This window comes from Poecilia formosa, unplaced genomic scaffold, assembly GCF_000485575.1.
Source record: "Poecilia formosa unplaced genomic scaffold, Poecilia_formosa-5.1.2 Scaffold74, whole genome shotgun sequence".
In the NCBI taxonomy this organism is placed as follows: domain Eukaryota; kingdom Metazoa; phylum Chordata; class Actinopteri; order Cyprinodontiformes; family Poeciliidae; genus Poecilia; species Poecilia formosa.
In genome coordinates this window covers 746,162-752,523 of record NW_006800013.1, presented here as the reverse complement: position 1 = coordinate 752,523, position 6,362 = coordinate 746,162, and the positions used below count along the sequence as shown (strand labels likewise).

At 36.4% G+C, this 6,362-nt stretch overlaps 1 long non-coding RNA gene across 1 annotated transcript; it reads left to right on the top strand.

Annotated features, from left to right (window-relative positions):
* The first annotated feature begins 10 nt into the window (after window positions 1-10).
* LOC107836684 (uncharacterized) lies at window positions 11-1,776 on the top strand. Its single transcript, XR_001662624.1, has 3 exons — window positions 11-360; window positions 1,030-1,673; window positions 1,741-1,776. It is a non-coding gene; the product is annotated as an uncharacterized LOC107836684 (long non-coding RNA).
* The last annotated feature ends 4,586 nt before the right edge of the window (window positions 1,777-6,362 follow it).

Below are 6,362 nucleotides of genomic sequence, written 5' to 3'. Positions count from 1 at the left end.
ATATTTTTTAATAATTTAGGTCATGTCTCCTTTTGTATTATTTTCATCCTACCCACCATGCCAGGCCTACGTATGAAATCCTGCAAGATTTTGTGGGATTTGAATTTTTAAAATACGGCGGGGCCTATTGTTTGGTCTGGGAGAGCATGTGGTGGACAAGGAAGTGTAAGGCTGGCTGCTCCAGGTGGGCTTTAAATTGTTGTGATAGTAATCACTTGTTTTTAACTTTTTATTATGATGTGCTTAGGGATGTGCTTAGATGTGCCTCTGTTCCAGAACAGCTGAGTTAGATGATTGCATGTCCATCTGCAGCCATCAAGAAGTGCAGAAGGTTGTTCATCATCCACAGATTCAATCCAGGTGTGGCAGAAGGAAAACACTTAAAACATGTAAGGCAGGTGAAACACTGAACTAAACCTGCTAATGACTGATTCAGTCTGTTGATTCTTGGATTGGTAACTGGTTAAACTGAACTGGACTATTATTACTTGTGTGGGATCTTGATCAGCATATAGACACTTTTTAAGGAATTTAATCAACTTATTTGGAAATATTTGTAGTTGATGGAAGATTGAACCAGCTATTTGATTGAAGTTTATTCTGTATAAATTATAAATATTTTTTCCAACTACAGTATATATCACTTTTTGCTCTATTTATTTGTCTCTGGTGTGTTAAATAAACCCTGATCCTCCGTGAGTTTTATCGTTAGGTTTTCTGATAAACAGCCTTTATTTTAAATGTTGATTCCCTCATTTTAACATGAGTGCAGCATCATAAATGCTACACTATCCTGCAGCTTGAAAGGTAAATGTAGTTGTATACGTAAACATTAAGATAAATATTAATGAAAGATTAAGATAAATATTAATTTAACAGTAAGTGTACATGGGGAACTATATGGTTTGCATTTGTTCTCAGACCTGTAACCAGTACACTGTTTAATCTTTCAATGTCTTTCAGAACATTTCAGATGTTTATCATCTTTCTAACCGGCACCTTCCTCACTTTCATTTTTGTGTTTTTCAGCCGTTGCTCTGCAGTTTGACCGAAAGCTGACTCTTGAGGACTGCAGTGAAACTGTCAAGAAGTGGCCTCATTACACGCCAGAATGAGAGGAAGACATCGCAAGGAATCAAAGTGACACCAACCAGAGTCAAACTGGGGTTACCACAACTTGTACTGTTTCCCTAGTTCACACAGCACAAAGCTTAACCTCATGGACTCTGTTCTTCTGTGGACAACAGACTGTTGTTTTGACAATCAAAAAGGAATCAAATATGTTTAAAGATCTGTCCCTCTTTTCTTAAATAAAATGTTACATCAAACCCATGTTGCCATTTTTAACCTTTTGTACACAGTTTACCCATGATCTGCCAATAATATAGTGTGTTTAACATCAGTGAAGAAACTTTTAGTGGCATGTTATGATGTAGACCTATCAGACCTAAAAATGTACATAAATACTTAGCTTTCATTCAATATAAAATCAACCCAAATCTGCATGTAGATCCACACTCAGATGATGGTTGAATCAACGTTGATTCCTAACTGATTCAATGTAGAAAAAACACAAATATGCATGCAGATCCATAGTCAAATGAGTGTTGAATCAACATTAATTCAATGTAAAATCAACAGAAATATGCATGCAGATCCATGTTCAGATGAAGGTTGAATCAACGTTGATTCAATGTAGAATAAACACAAAAATGCGTGCAGATCCACATTTAGATGAAGGTTGAATCAACGTTGATTCCTAACTGATTCAATGTAATAACACAAATATGCATGTAAATTGACATACAGATGATGGTTGAATCAACATTGATATAATGTCAGTTATGGTTGAAACCCTAATGTTGATTCAACATACAAGTGACCGACCACTTTCAATGTTGTTTCAATGTCAGCGTTCAACGTTGATTCAATGTTTCTGGCTGACATTGATTCAATGTTGTTTCAATCATTCTGTGCTTTCTGGGAATATTTAGTCACTCCCGCAGGAGTGCTGATAACATCACCAGGGGAGATCCTTGTGAAAAAATGATTTGAGCATGTTTGAGAACCACACTGATGTGGATGGCTGAAACAAACAAACAAACAAAAAACAGCAGTAGTGTGAAAAGGGACTCTCATCTCCTTCACACACTACTTTGCTGGAAACCACAACAAAAACTGTTGTGTGTTTCTTTTATGTATCTCACACTGTCCTGACACATTTCCAGTCAATACTAAAAAAAAAAAAGTCATACGACTTATAGGAAAGGGTAAACAGTGTCACAGAAAACAGTACATTTTTTTGGAAGAGTTAATTCATTTATTTATTTTTTTGAGGATAGCATCATCTTTATAGCAAGTTTTTTGAATTTGAAGATTGTTATGGTCAATGTTGTTGCCAACTACTGGTGAGGAATGGGTATTACAATGCTTTGATTGGACTTGCATAGTTTATGTGAGACCACAGTTTTTTGAAACAGAGAAATCTGCTTAATAAAACCTTCTGAATTAGGGTTTTGAAAAAGGGAGTTCCATGATATCTGGTTTTTCAGACTGTTCAGTTTTCAGCCTCTGTTGCAGCTTGTAAAATAACACAGCCTGTCTACTGCACCCGTGTACACTGTAGAGACGATTCTGCCAATATTTTAGATCATTCAGTGTACTTTTTTCTGTAAAACTCTCCATACATAACATACTGATTTTCAGTGAGCTAGTTCTCATCTATTTGCTTACATCGTTGAGGTGCTTTGCTGCCAGTTAACTTGGAGTTATTCCTTCTGACTTCAAATCAGCAGGTAGATTGAAATCCAAAAGCAAACAGAAGCAAGACATTTTGGAAAGTAAGTATTTGTAGGTAGATGTTTCTTTGTTATGTTACATCTTGCCTTTGAATCCTTCGAGCATGATTTCCCCATAGCTCAGGACAAAGACATGCGTAGTAAATACAAAAGAAAATGTACTCCCAAAATTAAGTCGTTTTTTTGTTAGTTGTTCCTGTTTTTTGCTTGCAACTGTGAGAAATGTCAAAGATGGATCAACTGGTTTTGTATCTTTTGGTGCCGTCAGATTTTTTAATATGTATATTTCATAAAGTCTGTTTGTGTTTTTAGGTCTGACCTTTCTCTTGCCCACTACCATTTCACTTCAAGTGATTAAAAAAAAAACAAAACAAAAAAAACACACTGCCCACCCTAGAAAATGACTGTTGATTTCACTGACACTTTGGGACTAATCTTTCGGGGAAAAACAAACATGCAACCTACCTATCTCATACTTCTCAAACTGTTATTTTAAACAGTTTGACAAGTACGGCAAACTAGTACACTGATTTGACGGCAACAGAGCGCAGTTGCAGCAAGAATTTTATCACGGGGTCATATCTTACTACATGGCGTTTGTGTGTTCTTCTGTGCATGTGTGTTATCTCTTGAGGCACTCCAGGTTCCTCCCACAGGTTGCTTGTTCTGTGTGTCTCTCTGTTGGCCTGTGATGGATCTAACTGGGATTTAATTCGCCTCATGCCCATTTGTCCCTGGAGATAGGCACCAGCCCCTCCCCCCTGCAAAGATAAACTAGTTAAGACTATTGATCGATAAAATACATAAACACGTAACGCTGCAAACAATTTACAAGAACTGTACCTTAGTCTGACTTTATTCACCCGAACTGAAGATTCACATGAACTGAAGTGCTTGTTGATAACATGTGATAAAGAATGCAAAATTTCACATCTCTGTTGAAGGCCACAATGTGAATGCATTTCCTCTTCTACAGCCTGGTTAACAGGTTAACTTGAGTTTATAATATTAAACACAAGGTCATCCAAGTACATCGATTTTTACCTATATATATATATATAGTCACCAACAACCTCATACCTCATGTCATGTGTGATAAGTTCATGCCAAACTGATGTTGGTGATACAAACAAAGCCTAACAACGCAAGTACAAATCAGAGGAAATGTTTAAAGTGAGTACCAAGAAGTGTGAAGCAAAGGAAGAAAGACAGACAAGTTGCCTCCAAATGTCTGAAACTGTTAGCCACAAAAGAACTTTTATATTCCTTTTTGATAATTGTAAGAGATAAGATATGTTTATAAATGTTATGTTTCAAGATGTTAACCTCATCCTTTTTGAGAATCAAATTCTAATATTTTAATGACAAAAAAAGGTTTCATGATTTTAATTGTTGAGAAGAATTGCAGCTTGCAGAGGTCAGAAACCTCTGCAAGTGGGACCACAAACTGACAGACTCGTGAACTGGTAGCTCAGGTAAACTCAAATGACAAATTGAAACGACAAGGAACCCTGGACACAAAACCGAAAGACTAAATACCTACGGAACATAATCAGAGCATGAGGCACAGCCGGTACAATCAACGAGACTACAGGGGAACCAATTAACCAATAAATGGGAAAAAACAGCACAGAAGAGGGCTAAAAGTAACATACAAGCAATACAAAACTCCAAATCCCCACAAAAGGCTCAACATTAGAGGTGTTGTTCTTATTCATTCTACGCTGTTGCTCTGACACCTCTGTTTAGATCTTGATCAATTTGGTAAACACCGCAAGCACAAGCTAACATGCAACCTTACAGAGGCAGTGGTAGACTAATGTCTTTGGTATTCTGAGAAAGGAAGTTGATTTTTCATAGTCTCCATCTTCACTTCGTTGGCAATTAGAAGAGCAGAAATCTTGGCAGTTTTACACTAGAGCATTGCAGTGATATTTATTCCAGTACACTATAAAAAAAAGAGTTTCAAAACTAACTTAATTATTTACCTAAATTAATGTACGCCTTTCTTTTGTAAAATACATAATTGTAGAATAAAACCAATGTAAACTCACTTTTCAAACATATAAGGTTTGTCTCGGTCTAAACAGATTGCAACATTATGCTAGGCGCTGCATTCTTCCTGCCTGCCCCAGTTGGTTTTCTTTTTTCTACTTGGTAAATTCCACAGCTGTTGTTGATTTGCATATACACCCAAGTTTCCTCTGAAACCCAAACACCCGAACGCATCACATCACCTACACATTTTACATTAGTGGCCTTTTTCTTTTGTGGGAGCAGAATGCACACATCTAACACGTGTCAGGGGGCTGCTTACTACAGGAAGTTGCATGATTACATGATGTGAGCAGACAACAAAAATGAGGAAGCAACAAGATAGTTTTTTTTTCTTTGTAATAAATAAGACAAAAGTATTTTAGTCATCAGTTCTTCAAAATTGAGGCAGTCATTACTGAACAAACCAAATTTAATTAGAATAAACATGTTGTACCTGTAGGGTATTTCTTTTTGATTGCGTCTAGATTGTCAGTGTTTATGGAAATGTAGAACTTGCGAAGACTGAGACAGTGAGACCTGACAGGAAATGTAGCAACTGACTTCAGACAGAGATCAATTTCAAGGTGTCAGAATGCATTTTTTTTATATATCTGTTCAAAGTAACATTGTTACTTGATTGTGCTATAAAATATGTGCCTGCAAAATATATACTGACCCTTTCTTTTAGCTAAAATCAGGAATAAATCTTTGAAGTTTTCCCTCACTATTCAGCCAGCTAACTAGGCAACATCTAGTGATATTGGTGGCGTTAATGTTCACAAACACCTACACAGGCGCTGGCAGGTGAACAAAATGAAGAGACATGCAATAATTATGCTAAATGAAAGCTATAAACAGAGCCGGCCCAAGGCATAAGGGAGTTGAGGCTCAGAGGGCTCCCAAGAGCAGCAAGCTAGATTGACTTTATATCAACCCATAACCATAAATTTAGTGTTTATCAGCTGATATTACTTTCAAATAACATCAAATATTATTAATCTGCATTTCAGAATTCAATAAGGCAGGTGGGAATTTACACAACTCATGATTGTGAAGCCATACAAAGTGATTCACCTGAGTAATCTGGCATTTGCTTAAGCAACAGCAAAATAAAAATAAAAAATATCTCTCTCTGTGTGGGTATGGCTGATTCTTGAGATTAAACCTGCATCAGTTTTCAGTATCAAAGGTCATTGCTACATGCTCAAAAAAAAAAAAAAAGATCCAAGAGCTTGCATGACAAATTAAACGACATGCAAACTGCAAGAGTCAAAAAAATGCAGATCTTAATCAATTTGTGAAAACCAAAACTCAAAAGCAAATCTGTTTGCTGGCATCACCAGTTGGAGGCGTAGAAATCATCAGAACTGATTTGTGTCCATGTAAGATCAGGCCAACTTCTTACAATATTTTATTTTCAAGTATGTTGAATACAAGTGATATTGAATGTTTTCTTCAACTAAAACTATGTACTGGGGAACGTTTCCTATTTGTTCAATATTGATGGAACTTTCTATTGTGAATATC